Source organism: Bombus huntii, chromosome 4 (assembly GCF_024542735.1).
Source record: "Bombus huntii isolate Logan2020A chromosome 4, iyBomHunt1.1, whole genome shotgun sequence".
Lineage (NCBI taxonomy): Eukaryota > Metazoa > Arthropoda > Insecta > Hymenoptera > Apidae > Bombus > Bombus huntii.
In genome coordinates, this window is record NC_066241.1 from 9,835,867 (window position 1) to 9,851,837 (window position 15,971).

Here is a 15,971-nt window from a genome sequence, read left to right on the forward strand (position 1 = left end):
GTGAAACACAGAACTTTTTAATAAGGCAATATGCGGTGCAGCTGCATTAATTTATAATTTAGACGTTTACAACTAAACGACAATAAATCGTTCTATTAAGCTTATTTGCTAACATTATTTTTCAAACATATTATCAATTTACATGTATACGTTGCAAATTCCAACACTAAATACAAAACTCAAATTTCTAGATAATTATATTTCTTATTATTCCATTCACGTAGATACATACTAATTAGATAAGTATTAATCAAAAGGTGATTTAACTTAATTCTCATACATTTGTCACGGAATAATTCATAGTTCGTACGAACAATAGTCAAGACAGACTAACAATCGTCTAAAAAAATTGTAAAAAAATGCAATCTTATATCGTAATATATCTATCGTTTAAACAAATGATACTTCCCTTCAACATTTATGGGACTGGATTTACCTTATACCTCCTAGTGTACTTTCTAAGCTATTCTAAACATGATAGTTTCAATTCTTAACTTCTTCATTTCGTATGAACACGTAATTGAAGAAACACTTCTTCCTATGCCTGCTACATATCATAATTCTCAAGTTACTCTAGAAATTATAGTTTCGGCTCTTGACATCGACGATTCTTTCTACCCCTTTGATACGAACGATTAAAGAAAATGTGCATACCAAATATCCTCCCATATAAGTTTCCCGAAATTCGGCACAGATAAGTTTCATATAGTTCGGGAACAGTTACGCGAAAGACAAAGAAAGAAAGAAAGATTCTCATCGCGTACACGGAAGACGTTTAAAGCGAAATATTCGAATTGGCTGAATACGTAATCAAAAAGCGGCGGATGGAAGCGAGGAAGCTTGCTATCGTTTCTCGCGTACGAATCAAAGATTCAACAAAAACAAAGTGAAATTCTTGGCGGAGAGGGACGAAGGTTTACGTAATATCAATGGAACGATTCTTTCTTTCGCGAGGGAGATTCGAACCGAGCTGCTTATATTAAAGTTGAAAAATTTCCCTGGCGTCCAGCTTCCTCTGGAGGCGGGAAGAAAGGAAATTTCCCTATGAATGGAAACAGCCAGCTGAATGGCATCGAAGGAAAAAGCGAAGCCATCCTGAAGCTGATACTTTTTTCCTCGATACGCGACTCGACATTGCGCTTTTTAGATCGCCGTGTTCGCGCGCACGCGGCTCTATGGCGTAAACGCGAGAAGAAAAGTTGATGTACGGCCAGCGGATGAATAGGGTAGGCCACGGTGAAGTGGCGCAACCAACCACTTATTTATAGATAACGAAATAATTCAAAAGTTTCGTTATTTATGCGGCCATTCTACCCCTCTCGATATTATTTATTCTGACTACGTGTCTGGCCCTTTTGGAAATTTACGAACCGTTGACTAGTGGAACGGTACGGTTTATTGGGAAACAAGCTTCGAATAAACGGTCGTAAACAAATTAGATATTTTTAGGATATATCGTACATTTGTGAGAAATTCGTGAGAACGAGGTATCATTAGACGCCCGTGCAATTTTGTGAAAAATTTCGAGTTGCGAAAATTTGCAGAATTAGCGTAATATGAAAAAATGTATAGAATATCCAAAGTATACCGTGATATCATAATTATGTGGTAGAGGAAACATATCCACATTTGAATTTCATTTCTTTTAATCATTTTGATAAAAATATGAGTTCGTTAGTTTTATTCAAAGAGCAAAAGAATAAATGATTTGATATATTCGAATATTATATTGAGAAAAGAATTACTTTTACTTTGAGAGATTTTTTTTATATGGGTTTCAACGTCGCATCAATTGCACCTGTATAGTCATTAGCGGCGACAATGTGAGCAGAGACTTACTAGTTAGATTTTGCTAAATAACGCGTTTCAAAAAAGAGAAAACGCTTGGAACGTGACTTTTATCGCAGAGATTTTCGCTTAAAGTTGCTCCGACCTGCTATTTGTTGCGATAAAAATCGTATTTCGGGAAATTTAAAAGGCGTTTAATGGTAATTTGACAATTGCAAATTAATGGGTTACATTTTCAAATTACATGTGTGAGTCTGGTGTGACTTTAGATTCTAAGTCTATTTGATAGAACTTTGTTTTTAGATATAAAGCGCGATAATTAATAATAAATCAGAAACGTTTTACGCTTCTGTTTCTGCTTAAATGCTTCAAACGTTGCATTTGCAAATTCTAAGCTCGCGCAGAATAATTTTCTTCCAGGGTATTCGTACGAACAAAAAAGAAAAAAAAGAGGAAACACGTGCACGTATCATTATGAAAATCATTTAGCTGACCGAACAGAAAAGTTGTGAAAACTCGCGAGATTTCTGTTCTCGTTTTCACTTGAACATTAACCAGCGAATTTTACACGCATATTTAACCTGTATTCCCTAAAATGTTATCGTATGAAACAACGAAACTGCTGCTACGGTTAAATGTTGTTTTCTGGAACGAGGAAGAACTATGTTCGTAGTTCGTGCTCCACTTGAAATCTCACGCATCTATGTCTCGTTTCTCCGGTATCTCATGAAATGCAATTCGATGCTTTTCTGGTTACACACTCGCGAACCACGTGTGCGATGTACATATAGCCAAGTTTAAAGAGGTTTTAAGGAGGCGATTAAAGAAAACAGTTGGCTCGCTATTATGAAAATAAATTAGCTACTAAAGTGTGCTATTTTCACGATTAAGGATATAATTGCTGCAATTCGCTGAAATTCGCTACTATTTTCGCGATTAAGATTAAGCGTATAGTACAGAGAATGACGCTGATAACCTACTCGAATTTTAATATGCAATAATAGCTCTAAGCTATCTTTCGTATTAAAAATAATGAAGTATTATCTTGTTGATCGTGGAATTGTAAAAGCTACACATATATGTATATGAAATTCTTGTTCACATTTTTGAAAATCGTTTGTTGATTCCAGCATTTTCTTCTAACAAGTTGAAAAGCATTCAATCTTTGTTAGCAAATTTTTTTTCCATCCGTAACCATTTCCGTGTTCGCTGTTAGGGGATCGAACATTGAAGGGTGATTTCATCCCCTCGAGGTAAACTTGGAATAGCGCGGTTGAAACAGATACACGTCTACTATTTTCGGGTGTTCTTCGACCCTACAACGCTTCCTTGTAAATCATGTACAGGTATAAAGTTATGTAAACGCAGGCGACATTCTCTTTAAACAATCATAAGCTAGAAAAATATTTTATCTTGAAATGCAAATTTAATATTAAGCATCGATCAGGATCTTCCACTCGCAATTAATGGATGATCTTCTTAACGAAATCGTCTTTCGCAAATTATACAAATTTCGGAAATTTAACAAAGGTGGAACTTCTTAGAAAGTGCGAAAAATCGATTAAAGTTTTTACATGCGAAAGATGAACTGTAACAGCCTCTTAGACGTTTCATGGTTTCGCACGAGATTATCACGCAATGGGCCAAGTTAAGGTAAGTAACTGGCAAGGTGAACGGCGACGATACGGTAGAGAGAAGAGGCGGAAGGATAAGAGAAACAGTGTAGTAACACGACAGTTTCGTCCTGGGTGCTGTTACGGAAGAAGAAATAGCCGATTTAAAAGGAAGCGAACGAGGGGCGCGGCCGGCTAACCAAGATTTACATTTTTCCAGGGAAATAGGTTTTGCGATAAAAGGATTTGGAATAAAATTTAACTCGGCTGGTGCGCCGTACCGCGTTGGTATTTTGATTTAGTAGTCGTTTGAGAGTTGGCAAGCTCTTTGGAGTACCGCCAACATTTTTATGTTATTCCTTCTGCTCACCCTTCCATCGAACGGTCCCTTTTCCCCTTTTTGTCATTTCTTCCCTATTCTCTTTTTGTCGCTTTTTTTCCTGGCCTCCTTTCTCCCTTTTTATTGTCCAACACCACAAACGTTTCGCACCGTGCGCCCGTGAACAAGTTTAATACGCGAATAAAACGTTTCTGGATAATTTTAATACAAACAAGAACCTTGTTTATGTTATATAACACGCTGTTCGAAACTTCGAAATGTATAGAATTTTTCTAAACGTAAAAACATTATTACACGCGTATTACTCTGTATGCTGTACGGCATTTGTAAATTAAGTTTCTCTGTATCTTTAAAAAGTAACGGAGATATTGAAGCTGATCAAAGGGACTGGGTCAACATGTATAAATATGCATACTATTAATAATATGCAAGGTATTTGTGCATTTTAAGAATATCGCGTTAATTATTTGGTATTTACACTTTCCATTCAGATACACAGAAAAGCTTATGACTTTATGTTTAATATGCAATATGTATCACATATTTTATAGTTGCATATAAAACATAGAATGGAAGATATTTGTATATATTGAATTCAGTCATAGATGAAGGAAAATATCAATTACATAGGACTGATGTATAACGCGATACTGCTGAAAATTCTCTCTTTAAAATCATAACGTGCACGTTGTTTCGCGTTTTATACTTCATTTTCCGTGGTATTTCGTGTCCAGAGTTACACTATTATAGGACGTCGCGCCAGTGAAAAGGCCACTTTGCAGTGTGTTTTGTTTTATCCTCATCTCGTAATTAGTTTCACGTGTAATTTAAACTTTCCTTTCCCGTGCCGCTAGTATCACGAAATAACCCGCGCAACCAGAAAAACTTGATTAATGAGTGCATCGATATTAAGCTAAAGTGCATTTTCACATCGGTTTATCGTCGGTATTGTAATGTTTGAAAAAGAGAAATACAACCTACACTTTCGCCGAGTAATAAAACGTAATTCGATGCGGTATACAGAAAAGAAAAAGAATGTACTTAGTCGTAAATCCTTTTCTTCGAATTGTGAACAAATTCTCGATAAGCAAATTAACAACCGCTGTAAATATTGGTCTGTGTGATTAAAGTGATCATAATTTTAATATAATGCGCTCAAAAGATTGGATATTATCCTGTAATGTAGTTTCCATATTAATATAGCTCCAATTATTGATGTTTAATAAAGGAAAAAAAAATAATCTTCCTCGCAAATTAAAAACGTGTTTGATTCTGAAAGGATTAAACATGAAATAAATTAAATTTGAGCGACAGAAACCAGGACAATGCGAAAGCTGCACGAGCTTCCTGAAATCCGTAGAATTTATCAAAAAATTAATGTAAATGAATTAAAAAAAAATAATGTAAAGGTAAGCTCGTCGATGGGTCGCGTATGAAATTGTATCAAATACTATCGCGGATGTATGCGCCATACTTACAGGTTAGCGAACGTAATACCAATAGCTCATGGTTTTCCGACACAAAGTGTTATAACTGTAAAGTTTCGCCGTATATCCTCTGACGGGGACAGAAATATAGAAATAAAATTGTTACAGGGAAACGAGCGAGGACAAGCGAATATATAGACATTATCGCCTGTTCGCGAAGAATGCAACAGGAAATTGCATTTTGAAACGACTACAGTTAGAGATTACGGTTCGTAATGCGAAATTGCGAAACGAGCGTAAGTGAGCCGATCTTTTCGGATATTTTTAATTACGATGATACAGCGATAATCACATGTATACGTATGTATATTCTGTGTAAAAACCAAATAACGTTTTATCTCATAGAGGAATTCCCCGTTTCACGAATAGAAGCACGAACGTATATAAACGAAAGTTAGCGAACTGAAAGTTATCCTAGATAATTTCCGTAGAGTCTTAGACCTTTTTTACAACCTTCAAATAATTTTAACAATTTATTAAATACGTCATTAGATCTTCGAAAGAATTTGTTCGAACTTTTGACTTTTTTTTCATTTTTCTCACCACAATCGATCTATTGTTATTAACGAAGGATTCTCATTCATCGTTTCTTTAAGAATTTTTTTTAGAGCCTACGGATCATTTTTACTGCAGCTCAAGAATTTTATATTTTCACCTCCAGAAGAATTGTTTCAATATAATTTTTCAAACTTTTCAAAATATCCTTACTTTGAATTTCTTCGTAATCGTAATCAACTCGTTATCGCTAAAATAAAGTTGTATCTGGAAAATTGTTATTCCCAATTGATATATAATCCAAAAATTACTATATAACCGAAATAAACTGTTTATAATCCCTACGTTGGTCGTAAAAAGAAAAAGAAACAAATTTATTCCGTACGTCGTCGGGCGAGGAAGCCATTATAAGTCCTTTTTTTGAGATTTTCGCTGTTATTAGGGCAGCCCTGTGACAACGAAACGCGCAGCGGCTCGCTGTATTAATACCAGAGATTAAATTGTGCAAGAGGACCTCGGGCCAGAGATGTTTTTATGGCATGTAACGTTTATCCTGTCGCGTTATCGCGTGCCAGAAGTAATGACTTCTACTTTTCCGGCCCCGTCCTCTCTTTTTTCACTTCTTTTTCTCTCTCCTCCGTCCTCCTCGCGCTGTCTTCCAAAAGGAGGTCAGTAAATATTTACGGTTTCGTTTTTCCAGACGGACCAATTCTATTTGAACTGGCTCCAGAGTTGAAACGCGACCGTCCCGCGACCCGTCACTCGATCCTCGAGCCAGTTCATTGGATATTTCGGTCGTTCCGGAAGCCACGATAAAACGAAGAAGAAGACCGCCGGTGACTTTATCCCGCGACCTTTCACCAAAGGATCTTCTTTTTACGAGATAGAGACCGCCAGATGAAAGTAACTCCGGAACAGATTCGAACGGTGATCGAAAAGTGATAAAGACGGCTGGCTCGAATTGGTGTCCCTTTCCTGCGAGGATTCACTGTTCAACGTTTAATCGAGGAAACGGGGCTTCTTTGTGGGCCACGGTTTAATTCTTTTGGCTTTCACATGGCGAGTGTGAGTTTGGTTTTCACAGTGTGGTGTGAGTGTACAGGTGGACTCGTTATATTTGTGTTTTCATGGAGATCAGAGTACCGCAGATTCGAATAAAATATCCGGCAGACGGTTATTTAGACGATATGTCATCTTATTTGGTCAAATGTTATTTCTTAATAATTATCGTGAGTCGGTTTATTTGAACCCGCGAATGATATTTCTTCGTGTTATTTTATGATTTAGATATTAAATGGAGCAATTTACTTAGTATCTTGTAATTAGATAAACGTTTCCCCGAAATCATTTTTTCCCAAGTAGACGTAATCTGTTATTGTAAGAGATTAGTTTATTTTATGTGAAAAATTGAATGCAATTTTATTTAATCCTTTTTACCTTATTATTTACTTATTTATTTATTACTGATTTATTGTATTATCGAATTGATCTCAGTTGCACATTTGAAATGTATAGACACTTGTGTAATCTCATCGTATTTTGTTTTTTTTTCTTGGGTACAAACTAATAATCAATAAATTCCAAACCTAAGCGCATCACTATGTTCATTTATAATTTCTTCAAAAATAAAATGAATAAAGGACGCGTTGTTGTGGCTGGTAATGAAAAAGTATAGTAATTCCAGTATTTTGTAACAACAAGACACCGGCACATCAAACATCGAATTATCTGTTCTTCTTTTTTATATTTTTGCCAAACAAAGAAATATTTCACTTATAACTTTTCCTCTTCGAAATTCCATTTTGTCAGATTTTAACGATGAATAATTCGTTGATATCGTCGATGTATCCCAATATACAGTCACGATAGACTAGAGAGATTAAATGTTCGGGAAAGGCTTGAGCCAGTAATAAAAATGACTAAAATGACGAATGTGTTGTGCTGTATGTCAGTTATGTCGGCTATCTAGATAACGAAAAAGAGAACTTAACTCACCGAACTGACGCAAATTTATTGCGAACTGACTTAATGAACACCAGTTGTATAGGACTGGGTTTCTCATACGTAACTACACTTGACATTAAATCATCTGAATACGGTCATAGTCTATAATCTTTGTTACATTTATCATCTACGTACGGACTAATCTTTTAGTCTCATCGGTAATCAAAATATATGTGTATGTATCACATGGGATATTATTAGAAAATTCATCGACACACTTTACATTCAGATGAAGAAAATATATATACCTATATTTATGTATACGATATTTACATGTATATTTAGAATTTCATAAAATATGTGAGCGATATATATATATATATAGGGTGATTTTACACGTTAAGGCAATGAAAAAAAATTCGTGTACGGAAATATCGGCTATAATGAAGGATTCTAATAAAAGAATTAAGCAAATAATAATTAAGCGAGGTAATTCTAAAATAGAATCAATTTCGGAGATGTTTATAGATATTATTATAGAAAAATTGATAGAATCGATCGAAGTCAACGCTATATAGTAGATGTGTAACGAAGTGTATTACAAATTAACAATCACGATGTGATATCATCAAGAATGTATACATGTAATAGCAAGATCATCGATAGCCCTAATTGTTCGTACATTTGGGAATGAAGACCATGCAGTAACACCTGTAATAATTATTCGCGTAATTAGGGTAAATTGTAATAGCAAATAGCAAATTCAATTTGTTAAGAAAGAATAACAACGACTTCTCGTTACGTCCAAAAATAAGTATTTTAAGTGATTCGATAGGAAATTATTAATTAAAAAAGATATATATATAATTCACAAGAGACACAATAATAAAAAAAACAAACAAATAATTGTTCGTAGTAAATGTAATGTCTTTTTAATATAGTTTATCTTAAATTAAAAGCTACATACATTACGCAATAGTACTCTAAGCTTTATATTTCAAGAAATACAAGTGATATTAACATTCAAAGCGTTATTAACAAGTAAGCGAATCAAAAGGCACTGATCTGTTTAATTCCATACAAATGAGAGTTTCGTATAAATGGTACAGCTGTATAATAATTTAACACGTATATGGGTCAATTTATTACAAATATGTTTAATGTACGTAGAATTAATATCAGTAGAAAGCGACACAATGAATATAACAGCGTTTCAAGCATCAGTCCCATCAAATTCTTGGGTTAAGTACGTATACTTTGGTTCCATAACATCTACCAAAATGTGAAATTTATTATTTATGGTATTACATCGCTGTGTAATCAGGTATTCCACCAGGTAATAATACAACCACGAAATAGAAATTTTGTGACCTCATATTATCACATATTAGTAAGGGAAGCTTCAAATTACACAAAGACTAGATATGAAAGTACAAAATAAATAATTTGATAGATTTGCGAAAAATGTAAATAGATTTGTACATACAGAATATTAAATTAATCGAATTTTCACATAATTTATATGACGTAGAATTTGTCCAGTTCAATAAACTGGAGAACGTATACTTACTACGTTTTCTTTCGACTATAATTTCATCAATGTCAAACATCTACCTCGATTTCTGCTCTTTCTATTTTTAAATCATCCATGGAATCGAAATCTTTTAATTCGCTTACTGTCGGGCACGAATAAAACAACATCTACAACATTTGGCTCGAGCAAAAGTGATAGACGGGCATAAGCTGTCGCTCAAAAGTATTCAGACATTTTTTTTATTTTTACAGCATATAATTTAGTTACGAAATTACGAATGCAAAGACTAACGATAAGTTTTGTCTGTTTGATAAGTCTATCGAGAATTGTATGTCGTTAACGTACAATTAGAAACTAATCCGCGATAACAAAATTGATATCGATTATGTTAGCGTCCAAACATTATGAAACACTTTTGCTATTTAAAATGTTCTTTATTCTTGGATCATTTAGTTTCTTAACTATACACAGATTAAAACGTTCTTATGATACACAAATACAGAGTAGGTTGTTTGGATACAAACTACAAGAATTATAAAACTAGTGATTGATTAAAACAGTAAAATTGAAGCCAGTGCAATATCAACTCGTGTATTTAATTTCAATGTGATATTAATAGAACAACCTTAAACAACTATTCCCTTTCAGAATACTCTCGGAACAAATGAAATAAAGTGTACAACATTTGAAGACGACAAACGTTTCCTCTACCCATAAAGGAAACAATTTACCATTAATTTATCCATCTCAGCGAGCTTCGTATCTCGTTGCAAAGCAACGAAAATATCTAGATACTTATGAGCGGAAATGTTAACATTCCCCGGATACTCCTTTATTCGCACGAGTATCTGCGTCGGCGTCGAACCTCTACTACCCACGCTCCCGTTCAAAGCCATCTCCAACTTCAACGCAATCGTTACAACCACGAAGAACCAACAAAACGAAAAAAAAAAAAAAAAATATACGTCTTACTCCCAGCCAAATATGCTTCCGTCCAAAAATACGCGAAGAATCGTAGCCGTGAAGCAGGGACAGTAAATGCGTGATTTGTTATGCTTACTGAATCGCCGAGAAGGATTGGATCAATAATCCTCGGACACGAACCAAAACTCAGCTGACGAGCGTCTGGCCGGGTCACACCACTGAACATTCTAAACTAAGCCTAGAAGCCGGAGGGAAGCTAGCAACGCGACCTTTCTGGCCGCTAGAAAGGGTTCCAGGCCGGTTTTGCTGTGCGTGGCAGCCTCGTCGAAGCGAAAGGGGATCCAGGCTGGTTACCGACCGTGGTGGATGTCGCCGAAGAGGTGGCAGCGCTTCGTGGAGGGTGCTGCGAGCACGGCTTTACGCTTGCGGCCAGCGCGGCGTCAGGCGTTCGTCCAGAGACACGAACCCGTAGCACGAGCCGCTCGTGTTTTCGGCTTTCCGGGACGCTGCACGAGCCTGCGCGTCTCCATCTAGGCGTCGGCTGGGGGTTCGAACCGACGAACCCTTGGCTTGATAACAGTGCCACGCCATCCGTCGCTGGCAACGCATAAATTGCATGTGCCAGGCGTCAAGCGTTCATCAGCTAGCTACCTCGTTGATTCGATTGTTTTTCACATGTTTCTTCGTTGGAGGACGACCGTTTCTTTGTCGAGTTCGAGCTTAGGTGGTTTCTGTTCGGGTTAACGAGGTGTCTGCGAGTTGTGGGAGTTGAGTATGGCAACTGACCCTTCGGTATATCACGCGCGATTTTTGGCTCGAGTTTCTTTATATGTTGGCGACGTATGTAAATAATACGAGCCGTGGTCACAATATACGCTATCTTGAATTTATTAAATAATAATTAAATAATCGTTCCATTACTTGTGTAACATTTGTAGAGAATGGTCTGGAAAAAAAGCTGACGTTTCGAGAATTAGTATATTTAACGTAGGCCTTGAGATTTGTCTATTTAGAAGACGAAGTTTAGTATGTTCGCGGATATCGAATCTTCTTTCTATTTTAATGGAAGATTTACAGCTGCCGATCGTTCGCTTAGACCGATGAATATTTCGTAATATTTCGTCTTCTACTGTACGATACCAATTTCAAAATTTTGGGCACTCGAGAGATTTTCTACATATTGTTTTATTTACGAGTGAAAGATCACGATATTTACGAGCGCTAGTGTAATAGTAGAAAACAGATTTTGGTATTATTTGCATCTAATTCTTGTGGCAATTTCGAGTAAATCAGTTCTTGATGAACGCTATTAATCCTACCATACATAGCTACAGTTTGAGTAATAAGACGTTCTAAGGGTTCTCGTTGAAACGTTGACACTAACTTCGGTTTAGATAGACTAAGGGAACTTAATGATTTACATAACTTACGACCAGTATAATTTTGCAATTTCATAGTGAATAGATGTATGAACTCTGTGAGAGAATAATGAAGGCTGTTTAATACACGTTATCTGAACTTGCAATTTTGATTCTTTCTAATTACTTAGAAAAATTACAAACTTAGTAACATGCTTAATTAATATAATGACGAACGTGATTACGAAAGTACAATAAAATGATAAGTTGAGATATTTTTTAAATTTCTACTTATCATTTTAACATCCATTGATTAAAAGTAAAAAACTAAAATTCTTCTTATCGAAAACTGTTCGTTATATTTCTATTTTAGCGTACGATAATGCTATATATTCGCACTAATATTTCTACTGACGTATAATCCCAAGAATATATTTAACGATAATAAATTACGTATTAATTCATATTTTACTTCATATTTCTATCTTTATATCGTTACTTTAATCCATATTATTTTATTTTTCTCAAATTTAAGAAATTCGGTAATCAGAAAAACACAATCGCACCAGGGTTAATAATTTTACGTAAAAGTGACGATATTAGTAACAATAAAAAACTGGCAAAGCCATCATACACGAATGACATAAAAATGATATTTCGTTTGAAACAATCGTACGAATTCCGTTTGCAATTTCGTTAGGTAAAATTCTATATTGTAATTAGGACGAGGAAAAACTTTTGGGCCATTGGGACTGGACCGTAATAATTCTAATAATTACTAAGTTGCACAGTCGTGACCCCAGGGACGGGCATTTTTAAATGAAGTTTCCGCGGACGCTACATTTCGTAATTATAATCGTAATGTGACAGAGAATTACGACGAGACGCGGTTTCGTAATAGTCGCCAATGCTATCCGTGGATACAAACGAAGAAGCTTCCCAAAGTATTATCAAACGATCTACCGAGCTCTCTGAAGGAATTACAATTTTAAATGATTGAAAATTAATTCGATTTCAAAATGTCATCAATTAATATCTCTGTAATTAAAATACCATTCTATAAACAATTTAAAAAAACTTAAGAAATCGGAAACTTTATTTCTTCCCAAATTACGTGTAACGTTTTCAAAATGCTATGGATAAACGTTTTTGTGGTGAATACATTTACAATACGTATAAATAATTGGAGGAAGCTTTCGTCGAAAATATTCAAGAAATCGTCGAAATCAGAAACTTCGATCTTCGTCCTCCTGTTCAGATTAGTCAAACAATCGTTCGAAATCACTTTAGCGAATAGGAACCTGCCATTTATTTGATATATTTTATGAAGTTTTTACGCTTCTCATCGCTACTCGGGTCACTCGACTCCAAGTGATTGAAAACCACTTTGTAATGCGAATCTATCATTTCGCTTGGCCTGGATTCTTTCGCAACAAGGATAGCGACTTTATCGTGCTTTTTCTGTGTGGTCTTCCCTTGCATCCAATGACATCCAACACGTACTAATCCATAACGCCACAAAGGGGGAAGTTTTCCACTTGCAACCAAAAAATCAACAACCAAGAAACACATTCCGCTCATTTTTATCGCTGGCGAATAGAAGTGAAACGGAGGAAGAAAAGAAAGAGTTCGCAAAATGAAACATCGAAGTAACATGGTATTTTCACGTGCCATTGAAGCGTCGAGTTTTATCGCGTAACTCGATTCACACGTCGTTCGTGCATCCTGTTTGGTAACTTGATCGCCCGACAGTCGTGCGAACTAAATCGTTAATCGCCTTTTTTGAAATCATAAAAAACGATCGACGTGGGGAACGTTTCTTCGACGACTTCGTAACGAGTCGCCGGCAATAATACGACAGGAATATAAAGCCGTCGTCCACGAGATCGAAACGTTTATCGGCGTGACCTAATATCGCGGCCCTCTGAAGGGAATGCATAACGAGCGGTACGTATCGCGGCGGTGGCACTGAACATGGTAGACGCATCGTCGACGATATCCGGCCAGTCCGTTGAATCGACACGGTTACGACCGTTACGAGGATATTTTATGGAGTATTTTTATCGGCGAGTCGCGAACCGAAGGGCTACGCCAGTAGTAACGACCGTGCGTGGTCAGACGATACGAACGACTGTCCGACGTAATCGGGAGACGTAGACTGTTTTTAATCTCGTGTTAATTTTTCGTTCGCTCCATTTGTATTTGCTAATACATTCTAGCAAATGAGATAGAGAGACGCAAGATAGGAATTTAAATTTATAACAGTTCATATTTTTGTAGGTTTTCTGATTTTAATGTCACTTGACGGTTAAAGAGGTGTATTTTAATACGAAATAGATGAAACGATAATTAAATCCAAGTGCACAAGGGATGGTCATGATAAATCAGCTTTCCACTTTTTATAGAAAAATAGTTTTACAACTCTCTTACATCGTCATTGAAATTGTTGACATTTTTGAACTTTTCAACTACTGGGTTACGTACACGGCAATTTTCATAAAGAATAGTTCTGTAAAAATACTTGCTCATAATGTTTCCACTTTTAGTTCAAATATACAGCGAACGAATCATAGAAAAATTAATTTGACGAAGGAAATTAATCGGGAGAATAATTTAACGCGCATCGAATAAACTATCGTATTCGCTACAATTATCATAAGATACAAAGACCACATTCTAAACAACCTGCAACTCCTAAACCACATGAAATTTCAGCCGGGGAAAAAAGAAAATTCGAGTTAATTTTCTCCGGAAGCAGCTGCTGTACTATTAAACGAGCTACAATCCCATAGATAAAATTTTTAAGGCTAACAAAGAGAAAAGGAGAGGGTGACGTATAAAGTAGGAGGAAATTTACGGCGAAGCTGAACTGTGTGTCTCCTCCAAGAGCCGTAAAAGATCGTAGAATTAACGAGGTGCATTTATCACGGGGAAATTTTTCCAGGCGAGGCTCGTCGCGGGCAAAAATCGTGTGATACGCAGCAAACGGGGCTATTTAGAGAATACCATCAATCAATAGCGAGTGAAACGCGGGAAAAATTGATACCCGGATTCGTCACTGTTCCAGAATCAAACGGGAAATAGGAACGGGGTAGTGGGAACCGAGTTAAAAAAAGAAAGAAAGAAAAAAAGGAGAGAGAAGAGGAAAAAAAAGAAAAACATGAATATGAATGATTATATACCCGGTGTGTGCCGGTTGAAGTTATTAATATTCCATTCAAAACCGTGGTTTCTATTCAGAACACTCTCTGGAAATTCAAATGAATCGAGTGAATTCTGATCCGCGGCCAGATTGCAGTTGGAAAGTGGACGACCATTACCGTCCATTCTATAAATTTGGATCGTCCTTTATGGTGGCTCGTTAAAACTAACGTAGTTACCGGCCGATCTCTGGGATTAAATCGGTCAAACAAGCTGGCCAGATGACTCGGAAAACGGCTCGGAAAACAAACGGAAGTGCTGAGCAACCTGCTAGCGACGATAACAGGTGAATTCTCTGCTTCTAACCTTTCGCCTCCCCCTCCCTTCGCCTCTCTCTCTCTCTCTCTCTCTCTCTCTCTCTCACTTTTTTTCTTCCTTTCGCGAACGAGCGAACAAATCTGGCTGATCGAGCAGTTGCTGCACTAGGTTTTCCGAATCGAGCATTTCTCCCAGCTTTTGTTTGTTTCAGGGCAACTTCGAATTGATATTTGCGATACGATGTAAAATTGTGTGTTCCGTCCAGGAAGATCCGACAAATGCTTTATTTCCGTTGCAACGTACAAGTATCTGCTAAATCGTGGATACAGCGTTACTAATTGGTAAAATAACATACACGGTATGATTAAAAACATAGTGGAATGTTTACAGCGCTTCTAACGGTCACTAAAACTAATAACAATTACAATTATTAACATGTGTCTACAACATAAATTTTCTACCGTCATACGCATACACATATCAACATTTCCATTTACGATCCAGTATAAGCAATATTTTTTTTTATGTTCTACTTACGATCAATTTTTCTCAAGTGCTCTTTCAGCCATAATCATAAAGGATATCAGAATAACATCAGAATGAATACAGGAATAAATAAACTTACTAGTTTAACAGTATTGATAAACGAACGTAATAAACAACGACAGAAGACGTAGAAAGATATCTTTTGAAATATTAAAACATTTATCGATGACCTGTTATCTTTTCCTTACAACGCCACTTATATCTTTTCTGTTTAATTTCTCGGATTTGATTCGCCGAATCTATCGGATTAATTTATCGAATTGAATTCGTCGATAACTTAAAAAAAAATATTGAAATATTAAAATGTTTATCGATAATCTATTATCCTTTCGTTACAACGTCGCTTATATCTTGGAACATCATCGACCTTCGTTACTTCGTCGAGTTGCATCACTGACTCTCTGCTCATCAATAACGCCTTAATTGCCTCGAACAAGTTGCGCCGTGAAAATAACATTAATTGCGGACTCGCATCGGGTCACT

At 36.1% G+C, this 15,971-nt stretch overlaps 1 long non-coding RNA gene across 1 annotated transcript in view; it reads left to right on the forward strand.

Annotated features, from left to right (window-relative positions):
- LOC126864737 (uncharacterized) overlaps positions 1 to 10,884 on the forward strand; it is a 213,124-nt gene extending 202,240 nt beyond the window's left edge. The window contains exon 3 of the long non-coding RNA XR_007689321.1: positions 10,874 to 10,884. This is a non-coding gene — a long non-coding RNA (uncharacterized LOC126864737). The remainder of the gene's footprint in view (positions 1 to 10,873) is intronic.
- Positions 10,885 to 15,971: the final 5,087 nt, after the last annotated feature.